The sequence below is a fragment of the Schistocerca piceifrons genome, chromosome 7 (genome assembly GCF_021461385.2).
Source record: "Schistocerca piceifrons isolate TAMUIC-IGC-003096 chromosome 7, iqSchPice1.1, whole genome shotgun sequence".
NCBI classification, from domain to species: Eukaryota; Metazoa; Arthropoda; class Insecta; order Orthoptera; family Acrididae; genus Schistocerca; species Schistocerca piceifrons.
In genome coordinates, this window is record NC_060144.1 from 353,858,930 (window position 1) to 353,880,555 (window position 21,626).

General features: G+C 40.9%; 1 protein-coding gene across 1 annotated transcript in view; it reads right to left on the reverse strand.

Moving 5' to 3' along the window:
• The window catches only part of LOC124805020 (glutathione S-transferase D7-like), an 87,026-nt gene extending 71,266 nt beyond the window's left edge, over positions 1 to 15,760 (reverse strand). Inside the window, exon 1 of the mRNA XM_047265429.1 lies at positions 15,628 to 15,760. The gene's annotated coding sequence lies outside the window, so the exon portion shown is untranslated. The remainder of the gene's footprint in view (positions 1 to 15,627) is intronic.
• Between the last annotated feature and the right edge of the window lie 5,866 nt (positions 15,761 to 21,626).

Genomic DNA, 21,626 nt, shown 5'->3' on the forward strand with positions numbered 1-21,626 from the left:
AGGGGTGACTAGAGGGCAAATGCAAGGATGTAGAGACATGTATCACTAGGTGTAAGATAGATACTGCCTATAGGAAAATTAAAGAGACCTTTGGAGAAAAGAGAACCATCTGCATGAATATCAAGAGCTCAGATGGGAAACCAATGCTAAGCAAAGAAGGGAAAGCATAAAGTTGAAAGAAGTATATCGTCGATGAAGAAACAATACCGCGTAAGTAGCAAAATAAGAATTTTACACGAGAGACAAAAAACTGTCTAAAATGCCTAATACATTTCACAGCGGCGCTAAATTTGCATCGTAGCAGTACAAGGAAATATTGGATCAAATAAAACTGAGAAACAAAAAAAATTCGCTTCAGAAAGCTTAATTACGGCACATACGCGGAATTGTCTCGGTATTTATGCTATGATCTGTTACTTACACGGTATTTGTTTGTCAGTCTCCCGGCACATTTAAGTTGGTATTTGGTGCTGAGAAAGCTAGTAAGAACACGTTTTGGAGCATTAATCATTTTTTACTGAAAGATTGCATAGAAACATTTTAAATAAATATACTGTTTACATAGTGCCGAGAATGTCTGCACATTTCTTCAAGAAAAATCCTAAACATCCCTCAAAGCAGAGAATTACACTGCACTGGTCAGTTACCTCCGCGATAATTTTCATTCATAAGGAATGTTGTCATAATAACTACGACAATCTTTAGGAAGAACAGATTAACATGATGCAACCAAATCACCTTGCGTTTCATCGAACCAGTAGCATACTGCATCACGGATTTCTAAATTATACATTGTAAATTTATGAACATCCAACTTTGTTTTATAATAAACTGCACTTGCACTTAAAAATGGAGCTCCTTTCACGGCCTGCAAGTCCAGCTTCTGCTGGGCTTCTTTCTTGTCGGCATCTTTTTGCATCCTTGCCTGCTCTTTCCGTTCTGTGTGTTGCTTCCACGCATCTTCACCTAAGTTACAAAGCCCGTAACTACAACAAAAGTCGCACCGGTCTTTCTTGGGGAAAAATAAGCTAATATTGCCATCTTCTAAAATCAAGTTAAAGGTAGCCCGACTTGATGGTGAAACCTTCTCTGCATGACATTTTTCCACATAGAGTCCATACAGCTGTTGTTTGGAATGTAGAATAGGCTCAAGGTATAACTTCGAGGAGTATTTCCTGCAGTAATGTGATGGAAGTTTCGGAAGAGAGTCAAGGAATTCTTTCATGCAGGTTCTCTCATCTTTCTTCTTCGTCTGTTTGATTCGAGGTCGTGACGATTCTGTATCAGGACTCGTCCCCTGTGTGGAATTACACAGCCACTGTCGGATAGTCCATCCTTTAATCCCAAGAGTATTGAGAAACATCTGTTTGCATAATTTATATTTCCCCAGCTCATTTTCCAAATGATAAATGAGTGTCCCTTTTCTCCTGGATTCAACAGTGTTCTTCCCTGGACGTTTGGTTGGAATTACGTCCACAAGATTGATAACGTAAAGCTTCCTCTGATCAAATGACATCGTTTCCCAAAATGTGTTAAATACTGCCTGCCTATCATCAGCAGAAAATTGATGAGACTTCCTTTGAACAGATTTCTGACACATCTAATTTTCGTGCCTCTCTCGGAGTATCATGAGTGATATTACCAATTCGACTTCTTTTGTATCCAATTCCTGTCCACGCATTTTATTGGCGTTTTTCTTCCAATCTTCAGGATGTGGTTTAGACTTCCTTTTCCTGTCACTGCTTACGTTATCATAAAATTCTTGGCCTTCACTGTCAGCATCATTATTGCTCCCATGATCGTCCGATAATTTGTCCAGAGCGCTTGGCAAACAATGAACACCATCGCATAGCAATGAATGTGAAGTACTGTCGTCTCTAGTGGAAACTGTGGCTGTGGTTTCGTTTTGAGCATTGTTGGATACAGCCACTGAAGTTTCTAGATGGAAAAATATCTATAAATTAATTTAAGCAGACAAAGATGAAGCTCAGATTCACGTATTTATGAGAACGACGGCATCAGTAATACTATTAACAATAATCTCAAGAAAATTTACCCGCGTCATTAGATGTTGCAGGAACCTCATATACGAAATTAATTCTACTTCGGTAAATGTAACTTCAGCGTTACGACTTTTCTCGCCTGTTGTTTGTTCTGCATTTATGGGAGATCCTACAAGAAAGTGGACAGTCTAGAAATCTTTGGCAGAAATGAATAAAACACAGAACGAGTGAAGTGGGGGCGTTCTAATTTATATCACAATAAGACACTTGCCGGGCTACTAAGATTCAAAGGTGAATAATAAAACAATTTTCTTACCGCTGTCAGTCACTCTGAGAAACGATTCTCCGCTTTCATGAGCTGATTTCAGCTGAGAAACAATTTCTTCTTCAGTAAAAAGATCGTCATCTATATCGATGTCCATTATCACGAATGAAGCTACAAGCATGGAACCACTTTCAAGCACTGTTAAATACGTAATAAGGCAGTAACAATGTGCTGTGGCTGCGCGCGATTTTGTATTTACGCGATATTGCTTACAGTATTCATAGATTGTGGATATGCGGTATTTAATTCTCTACAGTTCCGCGGTATTGCCATCTATTTATTTGCTGTGTCACATACGCGTATGTCAGGATACTTCCAGTGGCATATGGCCATTCACTGCATCCCCTGCCTCTTGCCAGTCGTATCGGCCCTACGATCCACTGCCAACCAGAGGCAGAGGACGAGAGAGTGGATCTGCATCTGCGCAACTGCTTGTCCACTTTGAATACCTTCACGCGCAGATGACTCCGGCAAAGTTTCAATGGACTATGAGCTTTGAAAGTCCTGCGGCGATGGAGTACTGATGGTGAGGCAAGGGTTTGGTGTACCTGAACCTTAGTTGGTGCTCTGCACGTTAGGCGGTCAGACGGTGATGGTCGTTCTGGTACTCGTGAGAGACGGGAGGACTGGTTCGGCAGCTCGTCAGACGACAAAGCAGCCCTATTTAAGATCGCTCTGCTTTCCCTAATCCAGGGAGGGGCCTAGAAAAGGTGGCCTAAACGTAGCCCGTCTCAACCCAGCAGAAGTGGCAAACTGCGGTCACTTGTTCACTAACATATGCGGCCAAAAAAAAATAATAAAATAAACAGTTACCTTAAATATCTAATGATTGGAGTCTGGAACGTCCGTACTTTACAAGATAACGACCATAATCAGTGCCCAGACAGAAAGACAGGACTTATCGCAAGGGAATTGGCTAGATATAACATCGACATTACCGCCATAAGTGAAACACATCTTAGTGACTCTGGACAGTTATGTGAACCGCTCGGAAGTTATACCTACTACTGGAGTGGAAAATCATCCACTGAAAGGGCGGAAAGTGGGGTAGGCTTTGCCATACGCAATAAATTGGCATGTTCACTAACAGAACTCCCAAAAGGTATCAGTGACAGAATAATAACACTCCGACTTCACCTGGCATCCAAGAAATATCTTCACTTGATCAATGTATACGCACCTACATTGCCATCTCCGGATGAAGAGAAGAACAAGTTCTACCAAGACCTCCAACATGTCCTTAGGGATATTCCTTCTGCAGATAAACTTCTGTTACTTGGTGATTTTAATGCTCGTGTTGGGAATGATTTCAGTGCTTGGAATGGAGTCCTCGGTCGCCATGGGATTGGAAAATGCAACTCGAATGGTTTGGATCTTCTAACTCTATGTGCCGAGTTTGAACTCTGTCTGACAAATACATATTTTCGTCTGCCTGAAAAACATAAAACGACATGGATGCATCCGCGATCTAAACACTGGCACCTTCTGGATTATGTGATAGTACGGAAAAAAGATCTTGGTGATGTACTGGTCACACGTGCAATGAGAGGCGCTCAGGGTTGGACAGATCATCGACTCGTGAGGTCCGAATTAAAGATAACTTTGAAGGCACCACGCCGAGATTCACACAAAATACCAACAAAATTGTCCTGCAAAATCTTGGCCAATGACCAGACTATGAGAGCAAAACTGGATGAAAAATTTGGTGTCGATGGCCTTTTGATATCTGAATCTGCCCCTGTAGATGAACAGTGGAGTGCATACGCTAGCAGACTGCGTGGCTGTGCTTCAGAAGTCTTGGGAAAGCCTCAGAAGAAGCACTAGGACTGGTTTGACGACTCAGATCCAGAGATCAGAAAGCTAATTAATGATTTCAGAACCTCTCTTCGCACCCCTGATGATAACAAGCATAGAGCAGCGCATTACAATCTGAAAGTGAAGACAGTTGGTGGGCAAATAAAGCAAATGAAATACAGTTATATGCCGACACACACCAAACGGGCAGATTCTTTGAGTCCCTGAAAACTATCTTTGGTCCAAGAGTTGGGAAGATAGCACCAGTCTATAACAAAGACAAAAGTTGTCGGCTGACGCAACAGAGTGACATCCTGTCTCGGTGGGCGGAACATTTTAATGACGTTCTTAATCCCGACCATCAGACAACCGATATTCCATACATAGAAGCACTTGAAGACCTGCCAGTTGAGGAACAACTTGCGGATGCCCCTTCCTACGATGAATTCATTTCAGCACTGGCTAAGCTGAAAAATGACAAAACAGCAGGATTAGATAACTTGCCATCAGAGCTATATAAATATGGGGGGCCAAACATCAAGAAACCATTGTTTGCTCTGATCTTAAGGATTTGGGAGTATGAAATGATTCCACAAGACTGGAAAGATGCTTGTATTTCCAAGATCTATAAAGGCAAGGGTGACATATCAGACTGCAGCTCCCACAGGGGCATTTCTCTTCTCTCAGCAGCGGGAAAAGTCCTTGCCCACATAATTAACACCCGGTTAACACACTTTGCAGAAAAACTGCTACCAGAGACCCAGTGTGGCTTTCGCCCAAACAGAGGCACAGTGGATGCCATATTTGTTGTCAAACAAATGCAAGAGAAAAGCTTAGAGCAACATCGGCCTTTGTTCATGTGCTTTGTAGACCTGGAAAAAGCTTTTGATCGTGTCCAACGGGAAGCTCTCTGGATCATACTAAAGAAAGCTGGGTGCCCTGACAAAATTGTCAGTTTGATTCGGCAGTTTCATGAAAACATGATGGCAAAAATCCGCCATGAGGACAAGCTCTCAGAACGGTTTCCCGTGACATGTGGTGTAAAACAAGGCTGTGTTCTGGCTCCCACACTCTTCTCACTTTACTTCGCAGTTGTTATGAGAGACGCGACCAAAGCCTGTAGTAATCAAATTAGTCTCGACACAAGGACAGACAAAAGTGTCTTCAACATCTCTCGCCTCAGAACAAAAAGTCGCGTAACCAAACTATCCATCTTAGAGATTCTCTACGCGGATGATGTATGCATGATGGCTAATTCTTGCGAAACTCTTCAGACTTACATAAATCTGCTAAATGCCTCCTGCAGAAGATTTGGCTTAGCCATTAGCATCACTAAGACGCAAGTTCTCAAACAGCCACTTAGAGGTCTTAAAGCAGATGACTCCAGTATTGAGATAAATAACAAACCCTTGCAAAATGTGTCAAATTTCAAATACCTGGGAAGCCAAATTAGAAGTGACAACAGCCTGACAACGGAAATCGCAGCGCGTATAACCAGCGCAGCCTCCGCCTTCGGTAAGCTTAATGACCGAGTATGGAAATCACATGATCTCAAACTACAAACAAAAATTGCAGTCTACAAAGCAGTAGTATTATCCACCTTACTCTATGCCTCGGAAACCTGGTGCTGTTACAAAGCTGACATTAAGAAGCTAGATAAATTTCATCTTCGGTGTCTGAGATCAATTCTGCGCATCAAATGGGAAGACCGTGTCCCAAACACGGAGATTTTGCGCCGCGTGACACTGGCTGGTATTGAAGCTTTAATAATGAATCATCAACTGAGATGGAGTGGTCACATAGTACGCATGGATGACAGCAGGCTACCTAAAGCGGTGTTCTACTCGCAGCTTTCGTGCGGGAAGAGGAGGAAAGGTGGTCAACACCTGCGATATAAAGACACCATTAAACGCCATCTTGCAGCCTGTGGCATTCCAAGCAACCGTTGGGAGGAGCTAGCATTGCGCCGATCGGAGTGGCGATCAACTGTGCATAAGAGCATCGAACAATTCGAGCAAAAGCGTCTAATGAACCTGGATGCTAAAAGAGAGCTCCGAAAATCTCAGCTCAAGCCTGTCTACACGTATACTTACAACTCTGCTGGTCAACTTCACTGTGCTTCATGCAACAGGATATTCAAAGCGAAATTCGGATTCGCGAGCCACATCCGAGCCTACCACAACAAGGACAGAGAACACTGACGGAGTCGCTGTCGCCGGACGCGGCGAGGAGGACATCATCATCATCATCATTGTTTTAGATAATTTTTTCATGGTAAATACTTAAAAATTCGGCATTATGGCGTTAAGAGCGGATGCGCGTACGGTCAACGACATCATCTGACTGAAAAACGAAAAATCGGCAGTTTGTCAGTTACGCGGTATTGTTTCTTCATCGACGATATGCAGGGTCAATACAAGGGCGATGTACCTGAAAGCAGTATTTTGGAAATGGAAGAGGACAAGATGAACATGAGGTGGGAGATACGATACTGCGTGAAGAATTTGACAGAGGAGTGAAATACCTAAGTCGAAAAAAGGCCCCAGGAGTAGACAACATTCCATTAGAACTACTGATAGCCTTGGGTGAGCCAACCATGACAAAAGTATTCCATTTTGTGAGCAAGGTGTATGGGAGAGGCGAAATACCCTCAGACTTCAAGAAGAATGTAATAATTCCAATCCCAAAGAAAGCAGGTGTTAAAAGGTGTGAAAATTACCAAACTATCAGTTTAAAAAGCCACGGCTGCAAAATAGTAACACGAATTCTTTACAGACGAATGGAAAAACTGGTAGAAGCCGACCTCGGGGAAGATCAGTTTGGATTCCGTAGAAACGTTGGAACACGTGAGGCGATACTGACTCTTCGAATTACCTTAGAAGATAGATTAAGGACAGGCAAACCTACGTTTCTAGCATTTTTAGAGTTAGAGAAAGCTTTTGACAATATTGACTGGAATACTCTCTTTCAAATTCTGAAGGTGGCGGGGGTAAAATACAGGGAGCGAAAGTCGATTTTCAATTTCTACAGAAACCAGATGGCAGTTATAAGAGTCGAGGGACATGAAAGGGAAGCAGTGGTTGGGAAGGTAGTGAGACAGGGGTGCAGCCTCCCCCCGATGTTATTCAATCTGTATATTGAGCATGCAGTAAAGGAAACAAAAGAAAAATTCGGAGTAGGAATTAAAATCTATGGAGAAGAAATAAAAACTTTGAGGTTTGCTGATGACATTGTAATTCTGTCAAAGACCTGGAAGAGCAGTTAAACGGAAAGGAGGATATAAGATGAACATCGACAAAAGCATGACGAGGATAATAGAATGTAGTCGAATTAAATAGGGCTATGCTGAGGGAATTAGATTAGGAAATGAGGCACATAAAGTAGTAAATGATTTCTGCTATCTGGGGAGCAAAAGAACTTATGATGGTCGAAGTAGAGAGGATATAAAATGTAGACTAGCTATGACAAGGAAAGCGTTTCTGAAGAAGAGAAATTTGTTAACATCGAGTATAGATTTAAGTGTCAGGAAGTCTTTTCTGAAAGTATTTGTATGGAGTGAAGCCATGTATGGAAGTGAAAAATAGACGATAAATAGTTTAGACAAGAAGAGATTAGAAACTTTCGAAATGTGGTGCTACAGAAGAATGCTGAAGATTAGATGGGTTGATCACATAATTAATGAGGAGATACTGAATAGAATAGGGGAGAAGAGGAATTTGTGGCACAACTTGACTAGAAGAAGGGATCGGTCGGTTGGTAGGACATGTTCTGAAGCATAAGGGGATCACCAATTTGGTATTGGAGGGAAACGTGAAGCGTAAAAATCGTAGAGGGAGACCAAGAGATGAATACACTAAACAGATTCAGAAGGATGTAGGTTGCAACAGTTACTCGGAGATGAAGAGGCTTGCACAGGCTAGAGTAGCATGGAAAGCTCCATCAAACCAGTCTCTGGACTGAAGACCACAACAATATCTACTTGAGGAGGTCCTACAAGATGATTGCAGCTGAACACCACTTATTATTTTCACAATCAGTACGCTTACTGCTTGTATCTTTGGTAATCACATGACAATCATCCAGAATCATAAAGGTAAACTGCAGAAGTAAATGTACATTGTAATCGAATTGTGTAGAAAATACAGTGTTAACTTAGTGACAGAGAAAAACCAGGGTCTTTGGTTTCGGGGGAAAACAATCAGTCAGGTGTAAAGGGGTGAGATCTTTACCAAGTGTCACATTTCAAACAATTTGGATGTAATATCAGCTATCAATCTGAAGAAGACTTAAACGAGGAGGAGAGATTAGGAGCGCCTGTGGAAAATTATCTAGAGCGCACGATGGTATATTCTTAACCTATTATAATACCACCGGAACAGCGAGAAAATTTTCTTTCCTGCTACGTCTGAAAGCTCTGTTGCAAAGATATTCTTTTAAGATCCATAGTTCCTCGACCCCCCTTCTGAATTCGCCTCTGAAGATAATGGCAGTCCTTTCCCTGCCTCGCGGAAGTGAGAACTGAATACTCTCAGCAAACTATTTGTCAAGGGTCGGGGTAAACAGACTGGACTGTGTCAGCATCACATGCAACGGGAATTGAACGTCTTCTCCACGACTGAGGTCTCTAAGTACAGCGAGAAATGGAAACACCACGCTGACAGAATGGAGGCTCTGAGATATCCCAAGCGTCGTCATCAGAATCTGTCGGAAGGAGAGATTAGGAGCGCCTGTGGAAACTTTGGGGCGATAAATTACCGGAATATCACATAAAGTCGCCAACGGGCATTTTTCCTTATACTTACAAGGAAGAAGAAGAGTGGCAAAGAAATCAAGTAACATTGCGAGACATCAAGAATTTAAATATAATGTTTATATACAAATTGACAGAAATTCTCTTAGCTTTTAAACGTGTTATTGATATTTTCTGGTCATCAGACTTCTGACTTGCTTGAAGTCTGTCTTGCCTGAAGCGGCCCACAACGGATTCCTCTCCTGTGCCAACCTCTTCATCTCAGAGTAGCATTTGCACTCAGCTTCCTCACTTATTTGTTAGATGTATTCCAGCATAAAGTTTTACCCTCTACAGCTCCCTCTAGTAACGTGGAAGTTATTCCTAGATGTCTTAACATGTGTCCTGTCATCCTGTCCCTCCTTCTTGTCAGCATTCTCCAAAAGTTCCTTTTCGCACAACTCTGCTGATGACCTATTCATTTTTTATCTTATCCGTTCACCTAATTTTCGACATCCTTCTACAGCACCAATTCCATTTTCTCTTTTTTCCGGTTTTCCCATAGTCCATGTCTCACTTCCATATACAGCTGTGTTACAAACATATGGGTAATAGTGGAGACACATTTTCACTTCTTTGCTAATACACCCGAGGATCAACGTTTGCGACAAGTTTGAAAGGTGTGAAGGAAGACCAGTGGCAAAATGAAGCTTCAAGTCTATACGTAGCACGTGCTCAGATGTCGTAATTTTGTCAGTGCACTGCGCGTTAAAGACAGGAGTTCCGGTCCGGCATACAATTCCAGCATGTCACAAATTTTCGGTTGTGGTTATATTTGACGCAATTGTCACCTAATGAAAGTATAAACACATGCAGCTGCCTTAGGTAACTCGTAGAATATCCGCAAGAAATTGCGGAAATCCCTTTTTCGCCTGTCAACGACGCCAGTGATATGCGGTTTCACCGTGTTTATCGTGATTCCTTTTTCTTTGAACAAGCTCACAACAGTACATTTCAAACTGTGTATGTCGCAAGTGAGCGTAATATAGAGCTTTTAAGAAAGGACATCACTTCCTCTTGCCAAGAGAGGCAAGCGCTCCAAAATACATTCATTATCGCCGCTTGGTGACGCGCATATGCACTTGGGCTAGGATAGACAGTGATATATCGAAGTATCGATATATTGGATTCACTTATGCGATATTAAGAATATTTGTTCACCTGATAATTGCTAACATCGATATTTTGTGGCGATATAATCGGATAATAATATTATCACCACCACCATTTAACTCACCATAGAGAAAATTGAACTCTACGTTCTTTTTAACACTGAAACATTTAAGACATAAGAACGATACCTACAGTTTTTTACTTTTAAGTTTTTTAAGAAATTTTGACTGAATTTTGGGTTTTCGTAACCTCGTGTAGCTCGAAGGTAAAGTTGGTAGAAATGTCTGAAATGTAATTCTCAAAACCTCTTCTTTTTGTGTTGTTCGTGAACTGCTGTATGTTCATATTAGTGATTTTGGAGTGTGAAGATAAAAAAAGGAACGTGGCTCTCAAAAGTGATGTGTGGAAGCATTTTAAGTCAAAAGACAGTAAAAGTTGGAAGCACAATTAGTGGGTGGAAAGAGATTCCTAGCTTGCATTATACATCAATACATATCTCTATTTATACGTAAAATTACGTATAATTACATTTCGTAATCCTCCTTTTCGGTTTATAAAAAGCAATCCTCAAATTTTGAATAACATGTGTAATCATAAGTTGCAATCATAATTGCAGAACTAAATTTTTGCCATCCATATAGCAAATGGTTCAAATGGCTCTGAGTGCTATGGGACTTAACATCTGAGGTCATCAGTCCCCTAGAACTTAGAACTCCTTAAACCTAACTAGCCTAAGAACATCACACACATCCATGCCCGAGGCAGGATTCGAACCTGCGACCGTAGTGGTAGCGCGGTTCCAGTCTGAAGCGCCTAGAACCGCTCGGTCACACCGGCCGGCCCGATATATCAAAACATCATTAGTTTTGAGTCGATTAATACATAATATTGTTACTTAGTATAGCAATATAAGCTTGAAGCAAATATCTATATTTTTCTTCCGATGTCGCATCCCTAATATGTATATCGCGCGCACGTCTGGTAACCCCTACAGTTGCCCATTGCTGCTGTCTCTGGCCGGCCGGAGTGGCCGAGCGGTTAAAGGCGCTACAGTCTGGAACCGCACGACCGCTACGGACGCAGGTTCGAATCCTGCCTCGGGCATGGATGTGTGTGATGTCCTTAGGTTAGTTAGGTTTAAGTAGTTCTAAGTTCTAGGGGACTTATGACCACAGCAGTTGAGTCCCATAGTGCTCAGAGCCATTTGAACCATTTTGCTGTCTCTGACCGAGATGGCGCAGTGGTAAAGCACCGATTTCGCATCCGAGACAAGTGCGGGGACACACAAGGACGTAGCCAAGAATTGGTCAAAAGTGGACCTTAAAAAGACTCATTTATTCCGAAAAATTCCAGAAGAACGACAAATCATTTTATTCGACAATGTCACGCAGTTTTCACCAAGCAGAGATGTAATCTCGTTACTGAGGGCTGTTGTGGATTTCGGCAAACCACTAAGAAGCAGTGACGTTCTAATCGCTCTTAACCCTCCAACGTCATTTTACACTCCTCTTCTTCCAGTCTGGATCTGAGTTGAGGAACTGATTAGGAATGGACGAGCGCTAATTTTTTGGGACTCCGTGATTATTACTGATAGTTTTTAGAGTAAAGAAATTTCTGTTCAACGGAGAATGTAGGGCAATTTTTGGTAGCAGATGATCTGAAATTATTTAGCTATACACTATTCCCAATTTCCATATCACTTCTCACAATGAAGGAAAGATTATTTTCTGCATTACAAATGTCTCAGCTGACAAATGCATGAGTCTGAATGAATAGAATTTGGATTATTATTTACACTATTGGCCATTAAAATTGCTCTACCGAGAAGAAATGCAGATGATAAACGGGTATTCATTGGACAAATATATTATACTAGAACTGACATGTGATTACAATTTCACGCAATTTGGGTGCATAGATTCTGAGAAATCAGTACCCAGAACAACCACCTCTGGCCGTAATAACGGCCTTGATACGCCTGGGCATTGAGTCAAACAGAGCTTGGATGGCGTGTACTGGTACAGCTGCCCATACAGCTTCAACACGATACCACAGTTCATCAAAAGTAGTGACTGACGTATTGTGACGAGCCAGTTGCTCGGCCACCATTGACCAGACGTTTTCAATTGGTGAGAGATCTGGAGAATGTGCTGGCCATTTAAGTGTGCTGCTTGAATTCCTCCTAGTCAACAGCAGCCCTGGCCATTTTCTGTATCCAGAAAGGCCCGTACAGGACCTGCAAAATGCGGTCGTGCATTAACCTGCTGAAATGTAGGGTTTCGCAGAGATCGAATGAAGGGTAGAGCCACGGGTCGTAACACATCTGAAATGTAACGTCCATTGTTCAAAGTGCCGTCAATGCGAACAAGAGGTGACCGAGACGTTTAATCAGTAGCACCCCATACCATCACGCAAGGTGATACGCCAGTATGGCCATGACGAATACACACTTCCAATGTGCGTTCACCGCCATGTCGCCAAACACGGATGCGACCATCATGATGCTGTAACAACAGAACCTGGATTCATCCGAAAAAAAATGATGTTTTGCCATTCGTGCACCCAGGTTCATCCTTGAGTACATCGCAGGTGCTCCTGTCTGTGATGCAGCTCAAGGGTAACTGCAGCCATGGTCTCCGAGCTGATAGTCCATGCTGCTGCAAACGTCGTCGAACTGTTCGTGCAGATGGTTGTTGTCTTGCAAACGTCCCCATCTGTTGACTCAGGGACCGAGAGGTGGCTGCACGATCTGCTACAGCCATACGGATAAGATGCCTGTCATCTCCATTGCTAGTGATACGAGGCCGTTGGGATCCAGCACGGCGTTCCGTGTTACCTTCCTGAACCCACCGATTCCATATTCTGCTGACACTCATTGGATCTCGACCAACGCGAGCAGCAATGTCGCGATACGATAAACCGCAATCGCGATAGGCTACAATCCGAGCTTTATCAAAGTCGGAAACGTGATGGTACACATTTCTCCTCCTTACACGAGGCATCGCAACAACGTTTCACCAGGCAACGCCGGTCAACTGTTGTTTGTGTATGAGAAATCGGTTGGAAACTTTCCTCATGTCAGCACGTTGTAGGTGTCGCCACCGGCGCCAGCCGTGTGAGAATGCTCTGAAAAGCTGATCATTTGCATAGCGCTGCATCTTCTTCCTGTCGGTTAAATTTCGCGTCTGTAGCACGTCATCTTCGTGGTGTAGCAATTTTAATGGCCAGTAGTGTATTTATCATACAGCTTTTAGTTCCAGGAGTCTCCAAAAAGAGGATCAGCTGGTCTTCAATGCAGCTCTTTTCATTTAAACACAGGGCTGCTGTTGACTAGGAGGAATTCAAGCAGCACACTTAAAAAAATCATTTAGAAACCAACGAACTATAGAATGCGATGTCAGCACATACATCTTCTGCTCTCTATAAACCCCTCCCCATTGATTTGTACCGAAACTGGTTTTGATAAATGAGTAGAGCCCGCGCAGAATACCGTGGACAGTAGATGTGCAGTCATCAGGGCTTGCGTGGAGAGGGTGGTAGTAGTGGGGGCTGAAACCTGGTGCTTTAGTGGAAATGCCGAGTGCTGGAGGGGAAGTGGCGTTCGAAACCGAAGCCTACAGCAATTTTTTGTAACTATTAAGTGGAAATCCCCCACTCTCACATTTGCAAGGCGAACTTTCAGAAATATCTGTCACCTCTGCTTTCGCTGTACTAAAAAGAATTCCGCCTAAAATGCAAAAATTTATTTTCGCCTGGCTTGTTAACCATTTGCAACTTTCAGAATAGTGTCACGAGTGGTGAATTTTGACTAAAACCTACACATTTCTCTTGTTGCCATGTTAAAATTTGCTTCTTTTGCCAAAACACAGTGGAGTTTACACAGTCTCACCTCAGTAAATTGCTGTGCAGACGCTGTTGCGAGAGAATTCTGAAACAGTGGTTTATTAAGTGCTAAGCCAAATCAGTTTTCTCAAGATTGGTGACAGAGACGTCGACCCAAGTCTAAAGAAAAATTCTGTATGTTAGCTACAAGTCATATGCAGCAACACATTATGTAATATGCACCAAATGCAAAATACATTGTGACCCTGTTTCTCATTGCAAACTTTTTCGAATTTCACGCAGTGTCTTTCTGCTGTGTAAATATCAAAATAACCATGACCATTAATGAAATAATGGGAATGATTTTTTTTACCAAACAGTTCCTATAAAATCGTTTGAAAAAGACTGCACGGCGTGCGCCTCGATTCAGTCACTGCCGATTGGCCGAAAGGTAACAGACAGTCTCGGCCTCCCCTTCCAAACAAACGAATGAGCTCCACCTGCTCTTTGGACGAAAATTGGTCACTGTGCATCTGTCACCGTATTCTGCACGGACTCTACTGCTTGGGTGATCAGATTGGGCGTTATTTTGCCATTTGTTGTTTTTCCCCATGTTGCAATGCTGAACACGTTCAGACACGCCGGTGTTCTCACTCCCTAGTACCAAAGGCCGCGGTGTTAGGTTCCTAATTTCTTCCACTTCGCATAGGTCAGGTTTTCCCAAATTGTGTCGCGCTGTTTCACCGTGCGACACACAAATTGCGGCGAAATTCCATTCCATACAGAGGTCGGATTACTATGTAATATGTACTGTACGTATTAGCCCACACGTTTTATTTGAATTTTATGGCTACATCTACATACGAACTCAAAAGACCGCTATGAAGCGTACTGCAGAGGATCTATATTTCTAAATGACTAACCCGTATTATGGCATCCAGTGTCAGTTGAAGGCGGTCTCTCTAATGTCATAATACACTCATTAAGAGGTGTAATCTATTCTTGAAGTTTTAACACAGTAATACCTGCACTGTAGTTAGAAACTGTATGTGCGTCTTGAGACAGATACTACACGCGCAAGCTGACACTTAGCGCGGCGCGGGTGGTTGCGACGGTAAAGGCATTTCACATTCACAGTTTCTCGCGCGACGGTAAAGGCATTTCACATTTACAGTCGCTCTCATCAGCAAACGCACCGAGGGTCAACTTCGTTTGCGCGAATTATAAACCCACTGCGGGTAAACACCCAGATTTTTTTCTTCTAGCTATCAATCACTCTCCTACATTCCTCCTCCCCCCCCCCCCCCACACACACACACATTCAAAATGATGAAAGAAAGAAAAAAAGTTTCAATTACTACATTTTCGTTTTTCATGCAGTAAAACTTTAGCATCAGTTTAATTACTTATTTACTACTGACTCTCGCAACACATTTTGCGGACAATACCCACATATACTACTGAATATACCACCAAAATTAATATTGTACGAGACATAGCTCAGGAGATACCTCATAAATATTGAGATGCTTAACAAACTAACTTTTGCTTAAAATAGTGCGCAAATTCCAGACTATACTCGCACAGTGTTTGACAATGAGAGCAGTTTGCGACTTTTAAGCTTTAAACATACCAGTAATTTCAAATCTTTTCTAATTTTTTTTGCGTTTGCATGCGTAACGTCAAAATGTAACATACTGTCTCATCTGTAAAGTAATCACAAGTCTGAAGCTATTATAAAAGTTAGATTCTTTGAAGAATAGGGGTTTATTGGTACTTACTGTTTGATCACGATAAGTCCACGGGTCGCGCGGTGGCTGTCGGGATAGGTAGGAGGCGCGCCTTGCCCGCGCAGTTTATCTGTGGAGGGAGGCGGTGAGGGGAGGGCAGCGCCGACTCTGTTCTGCAGTACTGGCAACATTAACCGTGTGTTTTGTGTTGTGCTCATATGATAGCTGACGTGACACACGCACCAGCGCTTGGAGACAAATGAATATCTTTCCATTAGTGCCGATTTTCTCCGCTACTGGCAGTACCAGACTTGTGTCTAGCACCTAACGACTAACGAGTATCTACAGGCCCAAGTTCACGAAGCAAGCCAAGCTTTGGCGGGACGTACGAACTTCAGTGGAATTTACCCGGGGCCCAACACGAAGGCGACCGGATCCGTACATCCTATCACTACATTGTAATATATATATATACATTGAAATTAAATACAACTATAAAAATGAGATTGTTTACTTACTGTATTATATACTCCTCCTCTGCTGGAGACAACATATGAATTCAAAATCGTCCTAGTCAAAGTATCTTCTGCTAACATATCAATGGCACTCGAACTTCTTAAAGTTGCTTTGCACTGCTTTAATTATGAGTATAGCTGGATATTAAAGTTTAATAAAGAGGAAAAAAACAGTACTGCGTAAATTTTAGTTTTTAAAATTTATAAAGGGAAATATACATCTTTTATGTCATTGTCTGAAGTATGGTAGCACAAGCAGAATTACGATATGAACTGTAAAACACTAAGAAACGTTATAAACAAAAAATAATATAAGATAAATCTGCATTGTGTAAAAGTCAGTTCCATTGGCAGTCTTATAACAGAGAAACAGTAATGTCTTGCGCCTCGCCTGTACATGATTTTCTGAAGTCCTTATGGTTGTGGCGCACTATTTTTCTCCTTTTTTATGTACTTTGTCCCCTTCGTAAGGCAACAATGCAAGGGCCAATTCTTTGATGTCTGAGTTAACAGAAGTTAATGTAACTTTCAGGCTTGACATATGGCATTTTAAAACCTCCATTTATCTTGGAGAAGATAGTGTCAATTGCATCAGCAAATTATTGCTTCATTTTCTATTTCTGACGATTTAAATCTGTTGCTCAATACTCGTGTTTTCTCTGTTGAGTTCGAACAACATGGTTTATTTCTGGCTTACCAATACCCCTTCTTCACATGTGTCTAATGTATCTTTTTGGATGTCATCATTAACAGCACAAAACTTATTGACATATGCTGAACTGGATGGCTGGCTTATTTTCTGCAGGCAGACACAATGAATATTCTTAAACATGTCCCATCTGATACCGGAGCATGTATATTGAGGAATAAGGCTTGACATGCAGTACAAATCAATTTGCAGCTAAAGTTGTGCAAATATTCCCGAATGAAGTAAGTTACGTTCATCTCAGAAGTAGATAGTACAAACTAGACTTTTCCTCCTCCTACTGTGTTCATGAGCCAACTTTGCACTTAAGTTGTGCTTTCTGCATATACCATTGAGTTTACCTGTGAGTTTTCACTTTGTCAGAATAGTCCATCTTGTAAACAGAAAAGGGAAATGTATCTTATAGCTGGGAGGAGTAATGATAGCGAAACAGTGAAACATTATAAAAACTACTGCACTGTATTATGAAAAGTTTTTAAAAAGTCCAGAAGTATGTGCACTATGTCTGAGATTAGCACATCTGATAATAAAATTAAAACAATTTGGACTATTGTGAAAAAGGAAACAGGGCAACCGAGAGCACAGGAAGACTGTTTTTCTATCAAACACAATGAAAAGTTTGTTAACAAGAAATAAGAAATAGTAAACATTTTTAATAATAATTTTTAAGTGTTGTAGAGAAAATAGGATCCAGCTATTCAATAGAAAATGCAAGGCAGTATATGGAAGAGGCAGTGCCTACGCAATCTGATAAAATTCAACCCACCTCTCCTACTGAAATTAGGAAAATAAGAAATTCACTCAAAAGTAAAAGCTCACATGGAATTGATTGCATTTCCAACATAGTACTAAAAGCTTGTTCCCAACAAATACATAGGATTCTCAGCCACATATGTAGCAGCTCACTGAAGCAGGGCATTTTTCCAGATAGACTGATATACGTTATTGTTAAACCATTGCATAAAAAAGGGGATAGATCTGATGCTAACAACTACCACCCAATCTCACTTCTGACAGCTTTATCCCAAATTCTTGAAAAAGTAATGTACTCAAGAGTAGCATCACATATTTGTAAAAATGAAGTAGGCCTACTAACAAAATGTTTTCAGAAAGGCTTTACAACAGGAAATGCTATGTGTGCTTTCACTGATCAAATATTAAATGCATCGAATAACCGGACATTACCCATTGGGATATTTTGTGATCTCTCAAAGCCTTTTGATTGTGTGAATCTTGAAATTCTTCTAGATATACTTAAGTATTGTGGTATGAGAGGGACAGTGCACAAATGGTTTACTTGCCACTCTATATTCATGAAGATGCAAAGCTAGTTCTTTTTACTCATGATACAAGTATAGTAATCACACCCAAGAAGCAAGAATCAGCTGAGGAAATTGCAAATAATGTCTTTCAGAAAATTATTAAGTGGTTCTGTGCAAATTGACTCTCACTAAATTTTGAGAAAACACAGTTTATACAATTCTGTACAGTAAATGGCATAACAAAATTGATAAATACAGACTATGAACAGAAGCCTGTTGCTAAGGCAGAATACTCAAAATTTCTGGGTGTGTGCTTTGATGAGAAATTGAATTGGAAGAAACACATCAATGATCTGCTGAAACGGTTAGGTTCAGCTACTTATACTATTAGGGTTATTGCAAATTTTGGTGATAAACATATCAGTTAATTAGCCTACTATGCCTATTTTCATTCACTGCTCCCATATGGCATCATATTTTGGGGCAATTCGTCAAGAGAGAAGGTATTCCTTGCATAAAAGCATGTAATCAGAATAACAGCTGGAGCCCACCCAAGATCACCTTGCAGACATTTATTTAAGGAACTCAGTATATTCACAGTACCTTCAGAATACATAAATTCACTTATGAAATTTGTCATTAATAACCCATCCAAATTCAAAAATAACAGGGTGCATAACTACAACACTAGTAGAAAGGATGATACTCACTATTCTAGATTAAATCTCATTTTGGCACAGAAAGGGGTGAATTATGCTGCCACAAAAATCTTTGATCATTTGCCAAATAGTATTAAAAGTCTGACAGATAGCCAACCAAAATTTAAAAGCAAATTAAAAGAATTTCTGGATGACAACTCCTTCTACTCAGTAGATGAATTCTTAGATATGAAGTAGTAAAAAAACAAATTAATTATTTTGTGTAAAGAAAACTTATGTTAAAGTGTCACATTCCACATAATTCCAAAACGTCATATTCATGATCTATGGAACAAGGATTAATGTACGTATGTATCACGTAATTTCTCTGACGGGACTCATTAACACCAGAACAGCGGAAGTTATCAAAATGACCTCTGTCGTCATACTTTTTTCTATGTTGTCATATCCTTTTTGTATACTCTATTAAAGAAATTAATTATTTATTAATAATTACTGATTTCCTAATTTTTTCCCTTTTCATGATGTATCAGGATTTACAAAATAGTTATATTTTCTTTGACATTTCATTGTATATACCTAGAGCGATGGAAGGGGTCAAGCTGACCCGCCTCTAATTCCTCTAATTTCTGTTCCGAAAACATGTAAATTATCCAACATGGAGCGGCAACAGTCAGCAGCCATCCAGAGCAGTTGCTGCTCATTGCTGCAACTTGACGTGTGTAAATTCCAATCTATACAGTTTCTATAGTGTCATTCAGGTAACAGTCTTTGTCCGTGAAACAAGTTTTCAAAAATCTATCGTCAGTGTGAACTTTCTGATGAACAAATGTTACATCTCTTAGACAATTCTGAAGTTGAATTGGAAATTGGCTTCACTGATGAAGATGATGATTATGTACCTGAGACACGAGAAGATGAAGACATTGTGAACGAGTAATAATCAGTGGAAGAGGATAGATTCATGTCAAACATCACATCTTTCATCACAGCAGACACAGTTGGATGTGTCTACGAAGATATTTGCTAGGGATGGAACCTGCGGGAGATCGTCAATTTTTCATCTCCTGGAAGAAGGTCGGCTGTGAACTTTTTGAAGGAGAGAGGGCCTACAGCTTACACTTGCCAATGAGTAGACAACTCCGTCACCAGTGCCTTCCATCTTATTTTTGATGAAGCAATGCTACGCTTGGGCGGGGGGGGGGGGGAGGAAACAGAATCAAATGCTCAAAAAATACTAAAAACAATGTGCACTTTGACAGTGTCACTTGACAAAATGGAGAAACTGATAGCCATAATGTATGCTCGGGATGTCATTTGTACAAAAGGTAAGTCTGTGGATGACCTATGGTTGCACTCTTGGGGGCCTAGTTTAATCAAGGACATTATGACAAGGGACGGATTTCAGAAGCTTCTCAGATATCTCCATGAAAAATCGACCCGAGCGGAACATCTAATATCCAACAAATTCGCTCTTGTATCTGAAATTTGGGAAAAGGTCATTGAATACAGTACTTGTTCTTATTGCCCTGCAGAAAAAATAACCACTGATGAGCAACTATTACCAAGCAAAACAAGATGCAGGTTCATTCAGTTCATGTCCAACAAACCAGACAAGTATGATCTGAAATTCTGGTTGGCTGTCGATATAACAACAAAGTACATATATTATGCTTTCTCATGCCTTGGCAAAGAGGATACACATAGTGAGAACAGCCATTTAAGAGTACTTTGCTCTGCATCTCAGTGAGCCATCTGTAAATCAAGGAAGAAATGTGATGACACTCAACTTCTTTATGTCCCTTCGGATTGCTAAGAAACTCAAAGGAAAGAAAACTTCATTTCTGGGTGTATCAAGCAAGATCCATTGTGAAATCCCCGAAGTAAGGAAGCCCAATGCTCTGCCACCATCCTGCACAACAGTGGCAACGCAGACTGCACCATGACTGTATACCAAGGAAAGAAGAACAAAAAATTCTTCCGAGTACACTGCATGCTGGAGTAGCAACAAGCAAGGACGGAAAGAAGATACCTGAAATCAAAAAAGTCTACAATGCAACAATGAATGAGGTGGACACGGTTGATCAAATGACCATAAATATACTACAAAGGTTTCATGTAGGAGATTGCCAATACATGTCTTCTGCAATATCTTGGACACGGCAGCAATACAGCAAGGGTCATGTACAACATAGTAACGAACAAGAAAATGGAAAGGGAGAAGTTCTTCAGCTGGTGAATGAACTCGGGGGAATGAAAGAGCAAGAACATCAGGCAAAGGAAGAGGATATGGGACTGAAATCACCTAGAAAGTGGAGGAAGTGCCAACTCATCCTCTGCAAAAGCAACAAGAGCAGCAAAAGCTGCATGAATAACCACAAAGCTGTGTGCGGAAAATGTGCGCGTAGAAAGAAGTCACCTGTGCTAAGTGCATCTAGCAGATTCCAATTACTTGAGGGAAAAGCAAGAGAAAACCTTATGCAGAACACATGTTAAAGTAATATGGGCCAAACATACAATAAATGTGTCTATAAGGTTGTACAAGTAGTTAAAAAATGAAAATCTACAATTAAGGAAACATGTTAGCATCAACAACAATAAATTTATAAGATATTTTGTTGTTGAAATAAACAAATAATTATTAATTATCATGTTAACTATTTATTGTGATTACTAGAAAAAAAGCTCCAGATTAATGAACACTAAAACAAAATGCTTGTTTAAGACAAATATGAAAATACTTTATGTGGGGTCAAAATGACCCCTTCCCACTGTTTTAGGAATGTCACAAGCTCTGCCATTTTAGTGTTTATGCATGCATGAATTTTCATAACATATGCCATGTCTTTGGAGCTGTGAGCCTTTTGTTATAATAAAAAACAAACACTGTCTAGATCACAACTTTTTA